The 20,235-nt window shown below is 41.4% G+C and overlaps 1 protein-coding gene across 1 annotated transcript in view; it reads left to right on the top strand.

The window, feature by feature from the left end:
• Positions 1 to 20,235, top strand: part of LOC132384866 (potassium voltage-gated channel subfamily H member 4-like) — a 217,383-nt gene that overhangs the window by 27,527 nt on the left and 169,621 nt on the right. The window lies entirely within an intron of this gene.

The raw sequence follows: 20,235 nt of genomic DNA, 5'->3' as shown, positions 1-20,235 counted from the left end.
CTACTGCGTATTCCTCTCCATAGATGCTGTCTGATCTGCTGAGTTCCTCCCATTGGAGAACAAATTATTCTCAAAATTACCTACTGTATTTATTGAGAAAAGGTGAAAATAGCCAAAACCTGTTATTAATTCAAAGATGGCCTTTCACTGTTATTGACTGTGTGCCCCTCTGTTTTTATGCTTTAGACTTATTCTGGACTGCCACTAATGGCATTAGCCACTAACTCCAGTGAACTGCCCCTTCAATCCTAACGCAAGCGGAGCATTGCATAGATACTCTGAGACTTAAGAGAATTGCTTGTGATGAAGAGCTGCATAATTTGCAGAGGTGCTGGTGATTATAGATTACGTGCATTTAGCCCTCATGAAACTGCAGTGCCCATGTGACCCAAAGACTCTGAACTTTCAGGCCACTTGTACCATCAATCCTGGATGGTTCAACGAAGTAACCACTTCGCTACCTGTTCTCCAGGTGGCTGTAATGTATTCGATAGTTTGTTATCCAACCATCTTTGTTCCACAAAGACAGGTATCAATTATACGTCTTGAATTATTCCTGGTGTTTCTGGGTTATAGCATCTCATCCAATTACTGGATGAAAACTGAGTACACCCAAATAATAATACACGATGCCACAGGTGTTAGTTTGGTGTGTATGCAGCAACGTAAAGTCCAGCGTTTTTCTAAGTTTGGATATTATTTTAAACATAAAGTCTTTTCTGAGTTTGGATAGCCATTTTGTGGCTTCTGGCGATGTTTCATGGACCTCTGTAATAATTTTTGTATAGGAACAGAATGTCTGAATTGTTTCTCTGATTTTACACTTGAAGCTCTCCACCAGTTTGCAGATGTGTAGATCCATCCTGGGATATCCTACTGAGGATTGTTGGCCACACTGTAGCTCTAATGAGACAGAAGACTGGGAACAATGCACGTGTCTACTTTATAGAGGACTTGGAATCTTGAGGGAAGTGGCAGCAGAGATAGTAATAACCTACCAAAATTCCCTGGATTCTGGAGAAGTGACAGAAGGTTGAAAGTTACAAGTTACAATTTGAGAACAAAGGAAAGTGGAAAGCAGGAAGCTAAGCCAATTAAAATAATATCCAAATGTAGGAAAATGCTACAAAAGGAGATATCCACAGGGCATTTATAAAATCATAAGGCAATCAAGTGGAGTTTTATGAAACAGAAATAATATCTGAAAATTTGGTAGAGTTCTTTGTGGATATAACAACCAAGATTGATAAAGGAGAACCAGTAGATGAAGTATATTTGAATTTCCAGAAAATATTTGCCTCAATGCCACATAAGCAGTTACTACAAAAGAGCCACAGGGTAAGGGGCGTAGATAATGTATCGGTTAATTAACAGAAAATAGTAAGACAGGAAAATAATACATTTTTGCACTGGCAAACAGTAATTGAAAGGGTGCCATAGTGTCCATGCTGTCACTATAACTTACTAACAATCCATATTAATAACATGGATGGAGGAGCTGATTAGACCCTAACCAAATTTGCTCATGATACTAAGATCCTTGGGTTAAAAATCTGTGAGGTGGATACAAAGAGCTTGCAAAGGGATATAGATAAAGAGAGAGGTAAGAATTAAGCAGATGGAGTTTAAATCCATGAAAATGTGAAGGCTTTACTTTGAAAGGATGAATGGAAAAAAATATTGTTTAAATAGAGTGCATGAAACCCAAATACCATAAGCAATTGGAAACCTAATAAACAGACCTATGAAGTATAACAATAGGGACACTCTGATGCAACTTTAGAGGGCTGTGATTAGTCTGTACCTGCAGTACTTTTGTCTTCATATTTAAGAAATGATATACATAGGAAGAGAAGCTAAGGAGGTTGGGCCTATCTTATTCTAGCTTTACAGAAGGAGAGGAGGTCTTACTGGAAGTGAGTGCTGGGAGGTTACTTTCCATAAGTGGGGATATCTTGAATTACACAGCATAGTTACAGGATAAGGAGCTGCCCATTATGACAGGTTCGAGGAAGAAATTCCTCTCTCAGATGATGGCTACTTCTTAGAATTGTCTATCCGAAAGATTTGTGGAGTTGTGGCTGAGATATTTGAAGCACAAGGGTCAAAGTGTATAGAGAGCAAGCGAGAAAGTGGTGTTGAGGCCATGGCTGGAGGAGGCACACCAGACTCGAGGAGCTGATTTCCACTTTCTGCTCCTGTTCTTATGACTTCCCAAGGCAGATTCTCAGCATCTTTATGTCACAGGTGCTGAAAAAGCTTGTTCTGCATGAATAGATTATAGATGGCTTCTGTGCAAATGCAAAAACTTAGATCAGCTTTATTTGTCACGTACAGCATATTAAAACATCAAAACATACTGTACAGTGAAATGTGTGATAATCAACGCAGTCCAAGAATGTGCTGGGGGCAGCCCACAGATAATGCTAGGCTTTCAGCACCAACATAGCATGCCCACAACTTACTAACCCGTACGTCTTTAGAATGTGGGAGGAAGAAACTGGAACACCCGAAGGAAACCACATGGTCATGGGGAGAACGTACAAGCTTCTTCCAGACAGCATTGTGATCCCAGAATAACAAAAAAATTATATGAAGTCTCCCACTTATTTTTTTAAGTCAGAACAAACTACACCAGCACATGGCTCTGTGCAATCCAGTTTCTAGGCACTCAATTTGTCATTGGTTCATTTGTTTTCCCTTGGTTGCCATGAACTAGCTTGCAAAGCGTTCAGTGGAGGTGCCTGAAACTTGAACAGATGTCTCCTCACTTTTTTCTCTACACCAGGATTGTGCTGAGAAATTGCTACTAGTTTGACAATGCAATGCTGTCATTACAGCTGTAAAGTGCAGGTCAGTAGGAGGGTTTGACAGGAAGGATGCCGAGAGGCCCTTTCCCTGAACTTGAGCCTAGGAGCAGAGGTACTGCCAGTAAAGGACTGGCTGCTGAAGATGGAGAAAGGAAAAAAAATCTTCGTAAAGAGATCTATAAGTCTTTGGCATTCCCCACCATGAAGGACACAGGATATTCAGTTGTAGAGTATGTTACTTAGGGAATCATAAGAAATAATGGTTGAGGAGGATGGTGATGTGGTTGAGAATCAGTTGCAATCTTGTTGAATGATGGAACAGGCTAGAGGTACAATGTAATTTACTCCATTATAGTCTACTGCTTCCCCCTTCAAATTCAGCAGGGCACTTGTCTATTTTGCATTCATAAAGCTAATCCCAGAAATAGATCCGGGGCTTGAAGCATAAAAGCACTGATCAGGCTCCTGGCACAACGTGAAGAGTAACCCCACAAGTTATGCCACATTAACAAGTAACCATGGTAGCAAATACAGCAGAGTTTGAGTTCGGCTTCAAAAAATAAATTGGTTCAGGAAGTCTAAAAATTTTATAAATATCATCACAATTCATTGAAATACTTAGGATTCTACATGAAACAGTTAGTCCAGTGCTTACAATGTTATACCTTTGGGGCTGAAAAGTCCCCTAAAACATTTCACCCAAGTGGAACGGCATAGTCCTGTTTCTGTTTATAGTCCTAAGTAGTGTGCTGTATAAGTGTCAGCATCATGACTGCTGTTGCTGCCTTAACGTTCCACAAACAATAGATCATACTCTCACAATACTGTGCCCTTAAATCACATCTATCTAAAGAATAATGGCAGAAAACATCAAAGCAGAATTACCCACCAAAACAATACCATGTATAAATCAACTAATGTGTAATAGTAAGCTTCTGGTTTCTCACAGGTGCTGGTGCCTTCATCTGGCATGGTAAGTAGTTGCTATCTGTGTGCCTCTGATCCTGGTAACTTTTAGCATCCCTGACACACTCTCCCTCTGCAGGTCTGGAAAACCAACAGGAGTTGCGCTGCCAAAATGTTATTTTTAAATGTGGGTCTCATCTGCAAGTGCTGGGAACCTGAATAAATCTGAGTAGAGTACTGAGAAACTGAAAGTTCACTGTGTCGGGCAAAGTAGGGGGGAGGGGGCCTCCGTTAATGATGGAGGGAAGACGGGCCTTCCAACATGGTGCATAATTGAAGTCCCACTTGAGACAATAATGGTGAGCTTCCGAGCCCTGCTGCCGCCTGTCTCCAAGCAGAATTTACACTGCTTGGTTATATTTAGCTTTCTGAGCATTAGGTAATGATAGAACACTTTGTGTCGCATGAGAATTTCTTCTAAATTGTGTGTTTCAGTCTGGAATTTTCACTGGTAGGAAGTAAATATTGGTAATTTGAAAGTGACTCCCAGCGGGCTTTAATAGCTTTAAGACATTTCAGAAAACAGCAGCATGCTCTGTTGGGGGCTGTAGAGGTCGTGGACTTGGCTCTTCAATTTTAACCAGCACAGTATGCTGAGTGTGTTAGCAAATGACTGAATCTGAATGGTACACTGATTCCAGTAAGCATATGTCACAAATACTACAAGGTATCTGTGTAAGATTTTGAAGCTGACCTTAAACCTAGAGTCAAATGGTCAGCATGGACGGTTAGATGTAACAAAGTCCTACTTAGATTAAGACTAAATTATCATTTTGTTAAATTTTTTGAGCCACAATTACCCCATTTTTAATTAACAAGGTCCATAAAAATTATAGGTTATAGGTTGAGTTGCTTTTTTCACTAAAAGATGTAACATGACATCAAAGGTTGACTTGACTCTTTCCAGCCTCCTCCACGTCGTCTATCAAGTGAAAGAATATCACAGGAATACAACCGATAATAAAAAAAATATCTTCACAATATCACAGTGACACTCTAAATACCCCTTTTAAGGATAGCATTATCACAGCGGACAAATTTCAAACTGAATTGCGGCAATTATCTTTCCCTCCATAGATCTGCTTTCCAGCATCATCAAAGCGTCTTGCTCATAATTAGTGCCATGCGTTAATTGTTGCAATTGTTGATACCGTGCCGGCCATAGAAAAGTTTTCAGTGAGCTCCACACAGAGCAAAAAGCAATCGCTGGGTCAAAGCCCCAGCAAGGGTTTTGACCTCCTGTGTGTGAATCTTATTACAGTGGGAAGAACTAAAAGCATTTTATTTTGATGGGGTTGAGAAGGTCAGACATATCTCCACGATTTTTAGGTGTTGATTCAGACCACATTTTATCAGAATAATTGGGGGCATTTTGTATAGATATATTTAACTGTTTCACAACTGAGTGGTTTTAATGGACACAACAGAAGATAACTGAAGTGAGAAACTATGTTTCCTATTCTGAATAGCAAGGCTTATAAGTGTTGCTAATTCTAACCAACAAAGAATTAACAATGCATTTTGAAAGAGGAATTTAAAGAGAACAATCATGATTTATTTAAAAAAACACACATCTGGGCGAATTTTCTAATCCATTAGTGAGCACATCAATGCATCTATATATTTCTGACAATGTCTTTTTATGTGTATTTTAGAAATTTAAACATTAATATTTTGTGCCAAAGTGTTTAAAGTATTCAATGCAGTAACTAAGATGTGTTTTAAAAGATAAATTGCAATAATTCATAATAGAGCTCTACAGTTTAGTGATTAAGAAGCTTTGTACTCCACTCATTTCAATTGTATTTAACAGAAACCTTGTATGGTCATGTGAAATGGGGATCCCAATTAAATTCACCCAAGTGCAATGATAATATTATTAGAATGAAACAATAAACAAGTTTTCCAGGTATCTATTTGGCTTATCTCTAGGAGAGGTTATGAAGAAACTCTGGAACGCTTCTTACCAGAAGGTTAATTGGCAGGGACAGAATCCTTAACAGATAAGCTGGAAGGATAATGGCCCTACCAGAGCATGTGGTATTAATGCTTCACTTGAGCTTCCTCTTACCTTTCTTCATCTAAATATACTAACGTATCTTCTATTACCCTCTCTGTCATGTTGTTGTCCAACCTTCCTTTAATTACTTTACAACTGTTTTTCTCAGCACTCCCCGTTTTGTTGCATTCCACATTCTTGACCATAAGACACAGGAGCAGTATGAGGCCATTCAGCCCATCGAGTCTGCTCCGCCATTCCATCATGGTTTACTTATTATTCCCTTCAACACTATTCTCCTACCTATTCCATATAACCTTTGACACCCTTAGTAATCAAGAACCTATCAACCTCCGCTTTAAATAGTCCCAATGACTTGGCCTCCATGGCCATCTGTGGCAATGAATTCCACAGATTCACCAGCCTCTGGCCAAAGAAATTCCTCCTCTATTCTAAAGGGGTGTCCTTGTATTCTGAGGCTGTGCCCTCTGGTCTGAGATTCACATTCATATAGGAAACATCTTCACACCCACTCTGTCTAGGCCTTTCTGTATTATCATTCTTTGAATTACCATTAGATTCCCTTGCTATCTATTTTATTTTTGTGCTCTTTGGTTATACCCTTCCTCACGTGCAGAACCATTCTATTTGCATCTACTTTGTCAAAAGCTTCCATAGTTTTAAAGACCTCTGTACACTTGATATTTGGTTTTCTTTCCTACCCTGTTCTGATGAAGAACCTTTAATTTTGAACATTAACTCTGCAGTTTTTAAAAATTTTCACATGTATTATAGAGTCATAGCCACAGAAACAGCAGCATAATTAGGCCTTGCATAGCCCTTGCCCATTACCATACAGCACAGACATGGGCTCTGTTGTTCACGCTGACCAAATTATCTACTTTAGCTAGTTCTATTTCCCTGTATTTGACCCATATCTCTTTAAGCCTTTCCTATCCATGTACCTGTCCAAACGCACCAATCTCTATGTAAAACCATTGCCCCTTAGCCTCCTTCTAAACCTTACACTTCACACTTTAAATCTACACACTCTAGTTTCATATTCCTCCATCCTTGGAAGAGACTGTGACCATAGCTTTATCTATGCCCTTCATAATTTTATTAACTTCTGTAAGGTCACTCCGCAGTCTCCTACACTCCTGGGAGAAAAGTCCCAGACTATCCAGAATCTTGTACTGGCACAAGCGGTCCCAGTAATAGTTCACTCATCAGCCTTCTTTTCTCAAGAGAAGAGGTACTCAAATCACTTCCTCCATCCCTGATAAACTTGTCCTCACCTTTTTGGTATAATCTTTGCAAATCCTCTCTGCACTCTCTTTGATGTCTCATTATCTTTTCCATAATGTGATAAATAGAACTGTGTCAGCAACTTAAGCACAGTTTGATCAAGTTTTTATACCATAACTTCCTTTGCTTTAAGTTCTGTCCTTCCAGACATAAATCTGAGTGTTTGTCTGAATCTTTTTTTAAACAACTTTTCTAATCTATGGCAAGACTTTTAGTGACGAGTTGATAGCACACGGATATAAAAAGAATGTGTTTAAATGATTGACTGACCTTTATTCTTATCTGCATTCTTAGATGCAGACCTATTCAATGTACCTAAATATGCAGAATCTTCCAAATCACCACGTAATAATGTGAGCAAATGGACTGCTACATTTCACATTCATTTTCTTGAAAAAAATAAATCATCATAAACATGCATTTTCCAACAAAGTTGTTTTTTATTGGCTATTCTCAGCTATACTGCTGGTGAATACCAGCTACGTTGCTGTCAGGTTTTGGCCAGGCTTGAAAACTGAACCTTAACACCTTCTGCCATAAGCTTGGAGTTTCAAAGTACGTTTTTATCAAAGTATGTGCACATTATATACAACTTACAAGACCATCAAACACTCAATGTGCAGAGAAAAAAGACAAATCATGCAAATGATAAACGCAAGCATTCTGAACTGCAGTGCTCAGAGACTCCGTCCCCAGGCCCCTAGTTCAGCTGAACTGGTCCGTCCCTCGCCTTGGGCCCGGATGTCCTGACCTTTTCAATCTTTATAGTCACTGAATAACTTCAGCATGCAAGGAGGTAATCTGGTCCATCAAACATTAGACCAGTAACACCAAGGCACAGGACCACAATCTGTAAGGTCTGGCATCTCCCCTAACAAAATGCTGGAGAAACTCAGCAGGTCAGGCAGCATCTATGGAGAGGAATAAACAGTTGATGTTTTGAGCCAAGACCCTTCATCAGGGCAATAGTGGAAGAGGTAAAAGACTGAAGCAAAAAGAATCTGATAGGAGAAGACAATGAACCATGGGAGTAAGGGAAGGAGGAGGGGCACCAGAAGAGCAGGTGAGGAGAAGAGAAGGGGTCAGAATGAGGAATGGAAGAAGAGAGAAGGGGTGAGGGAGAAATTATCAGATTAATGTAATTGATGTACATGCCATCAAGTTGGAGGCAACCCAGATATTGTTCCTCCAAACTGAGAGTTGTCTCATTCTGACCGCAGAGGAAGCCATGGACCGACATGTTTGGACAGGGAATGGGAAATAGAATTAAAATGAGTGACCACCTGGGAAATCCTGCCTCTTTTTTTTTGGCAGACAGAGTGAAGGTGCTCAACAAAGTGGTCCCCAGTCTACGTTGGTCTCACCGATGTAGAGGAGGGCACCCCAGGAGCTCTGGATACAATAGATAACCCCGACAGACTCACTTTCTTCTTGCTTGAATATTTCCATCAACCAAGTAACCATTAAATTTCTTTTTCAATCTAGGATTATCGTTGTCAGGATGGTGAGTAGTTAATGCATTTTCCAACAAAGTTGTTTTTTATTGGCTATTCTCAGCTATACTGCTGGTGAATACCAGCTACGTTGCTGTCAGTTTGCTGAAAGTTTCTTTCTTCTTCAGTCTTTTACCTCTTCCACTATTGCCTCCCAACCTCTCACTTCATCCCCCCTCCCTCACCCATCCAGCTTACCCCTCATCTTGTACTCTTCCCCCACCTCTCCAGCTCTGATGAAGGGTCTTGGCTCAAAACATCGACTGTTTATTCCTCTCCATAGATGCTGCCTGACCTGCTGAGTTTCTCCAGCATTTTGTTAGGGGAGATGCCAGACCTTACAGATTGTGGTCCTGTACCTTGGTGTTGCCTCCCCTGGAGGAACAGCTTGGGGCCTGAAAGCTGGTGAGGAAGGAGGTGTAGGAGCAGGATTTTCCCCCCTGTGCCATGACTGGCAAGCCAGGGGATCATCCTGGTTTCAAAGAGGCTTACAAGAAGGACATTCAGGCATTTGTGAAAATGAATTGCCAGGCCAATAAAGTCGCAACACAGGATCACATGTGTGCTGACAGTGAAAACAAGCAGGATGCAATAAACAGTGAAGCAATCTCTCGATCAATGGATCAGATTGAAGCTCTGTGGTCATGGTTAGGGGTAATTAAACAGCTAATGGGAAGAGGAAGCACTGAGTACATTTCCATCCTCAATATCTGTGACTCATAAAAATAAGGGTGAAACATCCTTAATGGGCAGGGCCCTGAAGAGTATTGTGGAACAGTGAGACCTTGGGATGTAGATACATGGTTCCCAGAAAGTGGTGTTGCAGGCAGACAAGAGTGTGAAGAAGTGTATCGCATGCTTGGTTTCATCAGTTGTGCCACTGCATGCAAGAGTTGGGAAATTGTGTTCCGGTTTACGAGATGTTAGTGAGACCGCACTTTGTGTCCCCGTACTATAGGAAGGATACGATTTAGCTGAAGTCGATCTGCTCTCAGTCATCAGCAAGTAGCGAAACGTGTGACTGACAATGCAGTCCAGCAGCAAGTGCTCACTTATATGCCCAGTTGGAGTTCTGCCAGGGACACCTTATCACAGCTTGGTCCAAATATGAATCAAAGAGCTAGATTCCAGAGGTGTGATCAAAGTGATTGCTTTTGACATCAAGGCAACATTTAACTGGCTCGGTTGCATAGCGGCTAATGTAACGCTTTACTGCACCAGCCTGACTGGGGTTTGATTCCTGCCGCTGTCTATAAGGAAATTATATATTCTCCCTCTGACTGAATGGGCTTTCCCCCGGGTGTTCCGGTTTCCTCCCACCTTCCAAAAAGACATACGGTTAGGGTTCATGAGTTGTGGGCTTGCTATGTTGGCGCCATAAGTGTGGCGACACTTGTGGGCTGTCCCAGCGCAATCCTCGGACTCACACAACATTGACTCATTGAATCATTGACTCAATGACTCATTGACTCACACAACATATTTCTCTGTATGTTTCAATGTAGGTGTGACAAAGAAAGCGAATCCTTAAAACCAAGTGAGGCATCAGGGCTCCTTGATAAATTGAAGTCAATTGGGAACACAGAGAAAACATCTCAGTGGTTGGAGTCATATCTTGCTCACTGTAGTTGACCAGGTCATCAGTCAAGGAGTTCTTCAGAGTAGCATGCAAAGCCCAACTAGTTCAGCTGTGTCAACAAAATTCCTCCTTCTACCCTAGCGTTTAGTAATGGTAATCTGAGGATAACTGATCTCTCATGAACATAATGTTGTATAGTCACTACCAATCTGCATCCCAGAATGTCTCACACACCTTCCAGCTGGTACTCCTTCCCCTCCTCCCACTTTCTTGCTCTGGCTTCTTCCTGATGAAGGGTCTCGGCCCGAAATGTCAACTCTTTATTTCTCCCCATGGATGCTGCCTGAACTGCTTAGTTCCTCCTGCATTTTGTGTGAGTTGCTCTGCATTTCCAGCATCTCCAGAATATCTTGTGTTTTTGAATTGAAACTGCCCTTGTATTCCATAGCAAGAGGTTCAGGTCTTCTTATACAGCAAATGGTTAGAGTCAGGAATGTTGTGCTTTGATAGTAGGTTCTGCTGAAGCATTTAAAGGGGAGGTGAATAAGTGTCTGAAAGGGGGAAAAGCTTGCAGGTCTACAGGGAGAGGACAGGATAGTTGGAATATCTGGATTGAGCAGAACAGCCTAAAATAAGTAGAGAATGCAGCCCAGCCCATCACAGGAAAATCCCTCCCAGCATTGAGCACATCTACATGGAGTACTGTCACAGGAAAGCAGCATCCATCATCAAGGAGCCCCACTATCCTGGTCATGTTCTCTTCTCACTGCTGCCATTGGGAGGAGGCACAGGAACCTTAGATCCCACATCACCAGGTTCAGGAATGGTTATTACCCTTCAACCATCAGGCTCATAAACAAGCAGGGATAACTTCACTCACCTCAACACTCACTTCATTCATTTAAATTCCACAACCTATGAACTCACCTTCAGGACTATGCAACTCATATTTTCAGTATTTATTATTATTATTTATGTGTTGTATTTGCGCAGCTTGCCTTTTGCACAATAGTTGTTTGTATGTGTTTGTGTGTAGTTTTTCTTTGATGCAAATATGGTTCTTTGTATCTACTGAAAATGCCCACAAGAAAAAAGAATCTCAGGCTAGTATATATGACATATATGTACATTGCTAATAAATATACTTTGAACTTGAACTTTAGATTATTCTCGCAAATTCTACAAATTGTGCTCCACTTCCAAAATCCACTTCTACTAACTTCAATTGAAAATGCAATGAACAGTCCATTGAATTCCAAAGGCAGGTTTCAATGTGTAAATGCCACTGTATCACATATTTAGCACTGCTAACAGAGACACCTTGCCACACAGGAAGAGATCATTTGGTGCATTGAGCTAATTACTGTTACAGCTTGTTCTTACACTGTTGCAAGGTAATTGTGTGCTTACTATGTCAAATTAAAGACTGGAGGTATATGTTTGCTTGTATGCTCTCGTTTTAATTCTCTTTTTCTTGGCATCTCCCTATTTCATTTAAATAGTTTTACAATTTATGACTTTCATTTTGGTTGATAAATGAATTGCATTTCTTTCAATCGACCAGGGAAAATATCCTCATTTAAAGAGGACTACTGTTCAAGGAATGTAGAAGGTTGGGGGGGTGACGTTATGGAGATGCATAAAATCATGGACAGGGTGAACACACACAGTTTTACCACAGGGGAAGGGGACCAAACAATAGAGGGCATAGGCTGAAGATGAGAGAGGAAAGATTTTAAAGAGTCCTGAGGGACAAGCTCTTCATACAGAGAGTGATACATATCTGAAACAAGCTACCAAAGCAAGTAGCTAAGGTGACTACAATAACAATATTTAGAAGACATTTGGATAATTATATGGATAGGAAAGATTTAAAGGGATATGGGCTAAATGGGACCAGTTCAGGTGGTCATCTTGGTTGGCAATAATGAATTGGACTGAAAGATCCGTTTCTGTGCTGTAAACTCAATGACTCTATGGCACTAATTACAGTTGAAAAGGATAATATGCTTGCAGGCAGGATCTCATAAGCAGGTAAACAACAGTTTACAATAAAGTTGTTTAATACATTGATAGTTTTGCACTCACTGCAGCCTTAAATGTAAACGATTTTACCCACTGGCATTTAAGCCAATGTTAAATTGATAAAAGCCATGCCTGACACGACGCCACCAATTTAAGTGAATTGATTTCATTAGTGGGAGAGCGCTTGGTTGCCTCGGTCAGCAAGGGTTATTTTGTTTCATGTGTGCTTATCTGGCAGGTGAGCATGGAAAGTATTGACTGGAAATTTTTATTGCTCGTACTCTTTATCTCAGAGTCTCCATTCCATTACTATGATAAATTAATGTGCTGGGTATTGGCTTGAAATTTAACATCAATGTTCAGGCAGCATAGCGAAGTTATAGGCTACTAAAGCAGCACTATTGAAGAGACCACACAACCAGTGCAAAATAAATTAGAGAATCAATCATTTATTTGCACTGTACTCCGAGCTTTGAATGTTACCTTACCTGGATGCAGATACCCACTGGAATTTAGAAGATTGAGGGGGGATCTTATTGAAACGTATAAAATTGGACAGGCTAGATGCAGGAAGATTGTTTCCAATGTTGGGGAAGTCCAGAATGAGGGGTCACAGTTTAAGGATAAAGGGGAAGCCTTTTAGGACCGAGATGAGGAAAAACTTCTTCACACAGAGAGTGGTGAATCTGTGGAATTCTCTGCCACAGGAAACAGTTGAGGCCGGTTCATTGACTATATTTAAGAGGAAGTTAGATATGGCCCTTGTGGCTAAAGGGATCAGGGGGTATGGAGAGAAAGCAGGTACAGGGTTCTGAGTTGGATGATCATACTGAATGATGGTGCAGGCTCGAAGGGCCGAATGGCCTACTCCTGCACCTATTTTCTATGTTTCTATGTTTCTACCTGCTGAGCAAATACATACATGCATATGGCCTAAACACGCTGACAGGAGTGAAGGAGAAACAACAGAAGGCAATGTCCATTACTCTAGGCCAAGGGTCGGCAACCCGCGGCTCCGGAGCTGCATGCGGCTCTTTCATCTCTGTGCTGCGGCTCCCCGTAGTTTGTTAGTTTTTGAAATGTAATTCGAAATTTGAAGATTATGGTGATCTTGTACAATCTAAAAACGTTGTGGAGACCCCATTTCCTGGCACATCCGAACTGGCTCACAATTAGCCAACGTTCCGGCTAAGGGAGATAGCGAGATAGCCTACGGGGGTTTGTGAGTACCTGTCTTTTAGAGCATCCGCGCCCACGGGGACAGGTTGAGGGAGGCTTTAAAGCAAGGCTGTTTAGTTCAAATAAAGTTACCTTTGACTGCAGTGTCTTTATTTTAGCACTGAGTGTAGCGCTACACCACTACAACATGTTTTTTATCGCTATTAATATACATCACCACTGCCAATGCCTGACACCGGCCAGTGCGCGCTTTCTTTTAATTCTTCGATCCAAGGTAGGCTACCTATGGAGTAACCTTCAACCCAACGTCTTTTTTTCGGAGTTCAAAATGTTTTTGTTGCATGCAGAAATGTAATTTTGTTTTCTCTGCAGGAGTTCATCAATTTCATAAATGCAACACATTATAGTTTGTTTATACAAAGCATAAAGGCAAAAAAAAACCGTTGTATGCAGTGTTATTTCATTTTAAATGTCAAACGAGTTTGTGGCTCCCAGTGTTTTCTTTTCTGTGGGAAATGGGTCCATATGGCTCTTTCAGTGGTAAACGTTGCCGACCCCTGCCCTAGGCAACCTGACCTGTGTACTTGTCTCTGTTACCAATATACTCAACTGAATTAGTTAATGCCATGGGTAAAGTAACCCAGGCATTGTATAGTATACTGACCGAAAAAAGGACTATCAAACTAAGATTCAGTCACTGGCCCGATTTGCGCTAAGATCTGACATTGAAGAGTTGCTATGGAAGAAGAAGGCAAAATGCTTCTTCCAAAGATGTCTTCTAACATGTTACTGCCTCCAATAATTCAGGTGCACAAGGAACTTTGTCGAAAGATCCCTAACAAAGGTACTATTCTGCACGGTTGATGTTTCTGTTCAAGGCTCAGTAGCAGGACTTGATCTGAATGCCACTATCCTTTTGCCCCCGTGAATACTGTCTAACCTGTTTCTTCAGAAGTTTACTTTTTTGCTTTAGATTCCAGCATTTCCAATCTCTTCTGTACCCATACTATTTGCATCTTTGGCCAGCTGATTCTTAATGAAGTTCATTACAGACCAATTTGGTATAACTATGGAATATTCAAATGCCTCATAATTGTTTTATCTGTCAAAATGGTATTGCATATTGTATTTTCATCACCCATAATTATTAAAATACAGGAAAATTAAATGGCTGCTCTGGGTTTTAAGTCGAACATATGCCATTTCCGTCATGATGTAAGTCAGTGTCCTAGATAATGGAATGAGTCAAACAGCAAAACTGCTATACATTGATTTTATTTAAAATTAGTTGCATTTATGATTGTGAATGATAAGCAATTACATCTTTTGAACATTAGTGCCAGGGTTCAATGAGGTTCAGCAGGTCAATCAACAGCTGTGGAGAGAAAAACAAAGTTAAAGTGTCGATGGCCTTGCATCAGGATTATCGAAGCATTAACTCCACCTCTGCTTCAAAAATATTGACTAACTTGTTGACTTTTCTTTTTTTCGTAGTTTTCTGTAATATTTTACTCTGGGAGTATGTGACTTATGGTCTGTTACTAGCTGCGCTGGTGTTGGGGGAGTTTCTTCTGCTTGATGGAGATGAAATTTGTTCCCAGTGAGCAGCAGCAATTCAACACAATGGGAAACTCTTCAACCTTTGTTGTTTGATTCACCAGGGTGTATAAAGGAATGGGCTTTATAGAGTCATAGAACACTACAGTTCAGAAACAGGCCTCTAGGCCTATCTTGTCCATGCCAAAACTATTAATCTGCCTAATCTCACTGACCTGCACTTGGACTATAGCCCTCCCATCCATGTACCTATCTAAATTTCACACAAATCTTGAAATCGAACCTGCATCCACCACTTCTGTTGGCAGCACATTCTGCACTCACCACCCTCTGAGAGAAGAAGCTCCTTTCCTTTCATGTTCCCCTTAAACATTTCACTTTTCACCCTCACCCTTAACCCATAACTAGTTCTAGTCTCTCCCAGCCTCAGTGGAAATAAGCCTGCTTGCACTTACCTTATCTACAGTGTATCTCTCATAATTTTGTATACCACTATCAGATCTCCCCTCATTCTCCTATACATTCCTGGGAATAAAGTCCTAATCTATTCAACCTTCCCCTATAACACAGGTTCTCAAGTCCTGGTTATATCCTTCTAAATTTTCTGAACACTCTTTCAATCTTATTAACATCTTTCCTGTAGGTAGGTGAGCGAAACTGCACAAAATACTCCAAATTAGGCCTCACCAATAGCCACCTCCTGTACTCAATACTTTAATTTATGAACATCAATGCACCAAAAGCTTTCTTTCAAGTTCAAGTGCAAGTTGAGGTTCAGTTTATTATTCAGCTGTACACATGAAGCAAAGTTCCTCCAGACAAAGGTACAAAACACAGTACATATAACTCACACACAACACGTAAAGTAATATTACCACATATATGATGCAAGTTTAAAAGTAAACATTATAACGCTACTGGTGCTTCATACATGATGCGACTTGGCTGCGGCAGAGAGCTCAGTAGTCTCATGGTTGGAGGGAAAAGACTGTTTCCCATCCTAATGGTCCTTGTCCTAATGCTATGATACCTCATGCTTGATGGTAGGGGGTCAAAGAGATTGTTGGACAGATGGGAGGGATCATTGACAATGCCAAAGGGTGCACATATGCAGCGCATCTGATAAATGTCTCTAATGGGTGGAGAAGAGATCTCAATGATCCACTCAACAGTCCTTGCAATTCTTTGTAGGGACTTTTGGTCACATGCCTTGCAATTCTCATACCAGACAGTGATGCACTCTCGATGGGGCACTTGTAAAGGTTGTTTAAAATGAGGAGGGGAGGGGGCCTCACTTGTGCCAGCCATTCTTGTGTCATCAGTGACACCACTTTCAAGGAATTATGGATCTGTGTTCCCAGATCCCTCTGTTCAACCACACTCCTCAGCGCCCTACCACTCACCATGTAGGTCCTACCCTGGTTTGTCCTCCCAAAGTGTGTGCATTAAATTCTATCTGCCACTTTTCAGTCCATTTTTCCAGCTAGTCCAAATCCTGCTGCAAACTAAAGATCCTCTGCCAAGAGGCTTCTCCTGCACAACAACTGTTGACAATGACAATCCATAAGGAAACCTTGAAAAGTGTGGATTCCTTTCCATATCTTAGGATGCAGTTCTCTCTGCGGGGACTAAGTTCCCCAAGGTTGAGGTGTACAAGATAATACGGGGCATAGATCGAGTGGAAAGACTTATTCCCAGGGAAGAAAGGGCTAATGCAAGGACACATAATATTAAGTTGATCAGAGAAAATTATAGAAGGGATGTCAAAGATAATTTATTTTTACACAGAGAGTGGTGTGTCTGTGTGGAATGCACTGCCAGAGATGATGATAGAGGCAGGTACATTTATAACCTTTAAGAAACTCTTGATAGGCACAGAAAATAGAGGGGTATGTAGGAAGGAAGGTTTAGATTGATCTTTAGAGATTATCACTTCCTTCCAGCTGGGTGGCATTTGTGCCTTTTTTAGAGCCCAGTTCAGTGTGGGGAGTAAAACAGGAATTAACTCATTTTTAAATTCTTAGTACCACTCGCCGTATACCCATCTGATCCTGGTGACTTGCTTAATTTAAGCCTACTAATTGCCTACTTGTACATAGTTTTCTCCTTTTGCTTGTTCTTTCTTTCCTCTCTTTTCTATAAGTGTTTACCTCAGATAAATATTATGTGGAGATTTGTGGCATATATGACTATATGATATATATGTGCAATATCTGAAATACATCTTATGGAAATGTTTGTTTGATGATGAACTTCGATAAAAAATAAATTACAAAAAAAATAGATTGATCTTAGAGTAGGTTAAAAGATCGACACAAAATTGTGGGCCAAAGGACCTGCACTGTGCTCTAATTTTCTATGTTCTAACACCTTCATTGTAACAATGCTGATCAGCCAAATGAAGGCAAATTTGTTCAATGACAAGACATCAAACCCAACACAAAGCTCATGGTCTACCAAAGAATCCCTGTCTTCTGTATGCTTAGGAGCCATGGACAACTGGCAACAGGACCTCAAGGTAATGGGGAGCTACCATCAGTGCTAGTTTTGCAAACCCTTCAAATTTGTTAAAGGAATAAGGAGACCAGCATACCCGAATTGAAACTCTGATGTCTCTGGTCACACCCAACCAGTCCATAGCTCGTTCAATCATCCATGTGCCTGACAGTAATCTCTCGCAACAGCAGCTTTACTGTGTGCCGAATGGTGGCAGGAGTGGTCCAGCTGAACCAAATTAAAAATCTGCAAGTATGTTCTCAAAGCTTCCTTGAAAAATGGCAGCATCCTTACTAACTCATGGGAATCCATGGTACATAACTGCACAAAGTAGACAAGGAGCTCCCAGGAAAGCCCCAGACAACAACTTTGGAAGAAAGCAGAGGCCAAGTGAACTCAGTGAAAGGAGCACAGAGCCTTCAGAATAATCCCCCCTCTGGCCTACCTTCTCCTTCAAGCCCCTGCAACCCCATCCATGACAGAACTTGCAGACCTTGCATTGGACTCACCAGCCACTTCACAACCCACAGATTTGGAAGGCAAGTAAATTATCTCCAAACCCACAGAAGAGGAGGAGGAGGAGGAGATGAAGAAGGAGTACTACTACTTGGTGATATTTCAGTTCAAAAGTACAGTAGTAATGCTGAATTAACAGGAAAGGGTGAGACACTAAAGAGACATTTCTATTAACCATACAACAGGAAGTAATAAGAAATATTAGGTTTATTTGTCAAATGTACATTGGAACATACAGTTCTGGGTGCAGTGTCACCATGCTCCTGATGCCCACAACTCACTAACCCTTACTAACCTGTATGTCTTTGGAATGTGGGAAGCAACTGGAGCAGCTGGAGGAAGCTCATGTGGTCATGGGAGAATGTAAAAACTCCTTTACATGGTGGGAATTGAACCCCAATCACTGGTGCTGTAAAGCATTACGCTCGCTGCTAAGCTACCATGCCACCTCATGTAGGGAAATGCTGATTGGATGTTAGTAGTAATCACTCAACCACTGTGATTCATTTATTTGCAATTTTTTTTAAAAATCTGAATATTATTTTCATCCTGCTAATATTTTACACATTGACACATTCTGGTACTCAAGTAATTCATTTTGAGCTTCTCTGGCACAACTAGCCTTTATCGTCTATTCCCAACTGTCCTTCAGAAGGTAGTGGTAAGCCACTGTAATACTGCAGTGAAAGTGCTCCTACATTGCTGATGGATAGGGAATCCCAAGATTTAGTGAAGGTACAGCAATTAGGAAAGTATATGACTTTGTAAGAAACTGGGAGCCATCAGCATCGTCCTTCTTAGTGGAAATGTTATATTAAAGGGTATTCTTGAAGTAACTTTGGCGCCTAATTGCAGTACATTCTGTACATGGTCCATTTTGTAGTCATGCTGAACTGATGTTGGGAAGGTAGTGAATACTGATGGAATCATGGACTACCGATAAGATTCTGGATATACAACGTCCTCCAAATACACTAGAAGGATAAGCAAACTTAGTTCTCTTATCCAACAAACTGTCTACCTACATCTTTGATAAAGTGACTAATTCCCTAAGCTACCTTGGCAATACTTCTTCCCACCCTGTCTCCTGTAAAAATGCCATTCCATTTTCTCAGTTCCTACATCCCCACTGCATCTGTTCCCAGGATGAGGCTTTCCTTTCCAGGATATCTCCTCCTTCAAAGAATAGGGTTTCCCTTCCTCCAAAATTGATGGTGCCCTCACTGCATCTCTTTTATTTCCGGATATCCGCGCTCACTCCATCCTCCCGCCATAGAGTTCCTCTTGTCCTCACCTATCACCCCATGAGTTTCCACATCATCCTTCATCTTCAATGGGATCCTACCACCAAACACATCTTTAACTCCTCCCCGCCCCCCACTCTCCACTTTCTTCAAGGATCCCTCCCTCCTTGATCACCTTGTCTATTCATCCCTCCCCACTAATCTCCCCCCTGGCACCTATCCCCGCAAGCAGCCAAAGTGCTACACCTGCCCATTCGCCTCCTCCCTCACCTCCATTCAGGGCACCAAACCGTCCTTCAAAGTGAGGCAGCACTGCATCTGTGAATCGATTGTATCCAGTGCTCCTCATGTGGCCTCCTCTACATTGATGAGACCCGTCATAAATTGGTGGAACGCTTTGTCAAGCACCTCCACTCCATCTGCCAAAAGCATGATTTCCTGGTGGCCAACCATTTTAATTCCCATCCCCATTCCCTATTTGACACTTTAGTCTATGGCCTTTTTTGCCATGGTGAGGCCACTTTTTAAAGATGGAGGAGCAACACCTCACATTCCGTATAAGTAACCTCCAACCTGATAGCATGAATATCACTTTCTCCTTCCAGTTATTTTTTTTGTTCCCTCCCCCTTTCCCTCTTCTATTTCCCACTCTGGTCTCTTACCTCTGCTTCTCACCTACCTATCACCTCCCCCGGTGCCTCTCCTTCTTCCCTTTCTCCTATGGTCCACTCTGCTCTCCTATCAGATTCCTTCTTCTCCAGCCCTTTACCTTTCCCACCCACCTGGCTTCACCTGTCACCTTCCAGCTACTTGTCCTCCCCCCTCCGCCCCTACCTTTTTATTCTGGCGCCTTCCCCCTTCCTTTACAATCCTGAAGAAGGGTATCCGCCTGAAACTTTGACTCTTTATTCAGTTCCATAGATGCTGCCTGACCTGAGTTGCTCCAGCGTTGTGTGTGTGTTGCTCCGGATTTCCAGCATCTGCAGAATCTCTTGTGTTTACAATCTCTCTCCTTTGCCAGGTCATTATTCCCCCACTGAGGTCCTTGCTACATCCAACTGAT

This window comes from Hypanus sabinus, chromosome X1 (genome assembly GCF_030144855.1).
Source record: "Hypanus sabinus isolate sHypSab1 chromosome X1, sHypSab1.hap1, whole genome shotgun sequence".
Taxonomy (NCBI): Eukaryota; Metazoa; Chordata; class Chondrichthyes; order Myliobatiformes; family Dasyatidae; genus Hypanus; species Hypanus sabinus.
The sequence above is the reverse complement of the archived record's forward strand: the minus strand, read 5'-3'. Positions and strand labels throughout refer to the sequence as shown.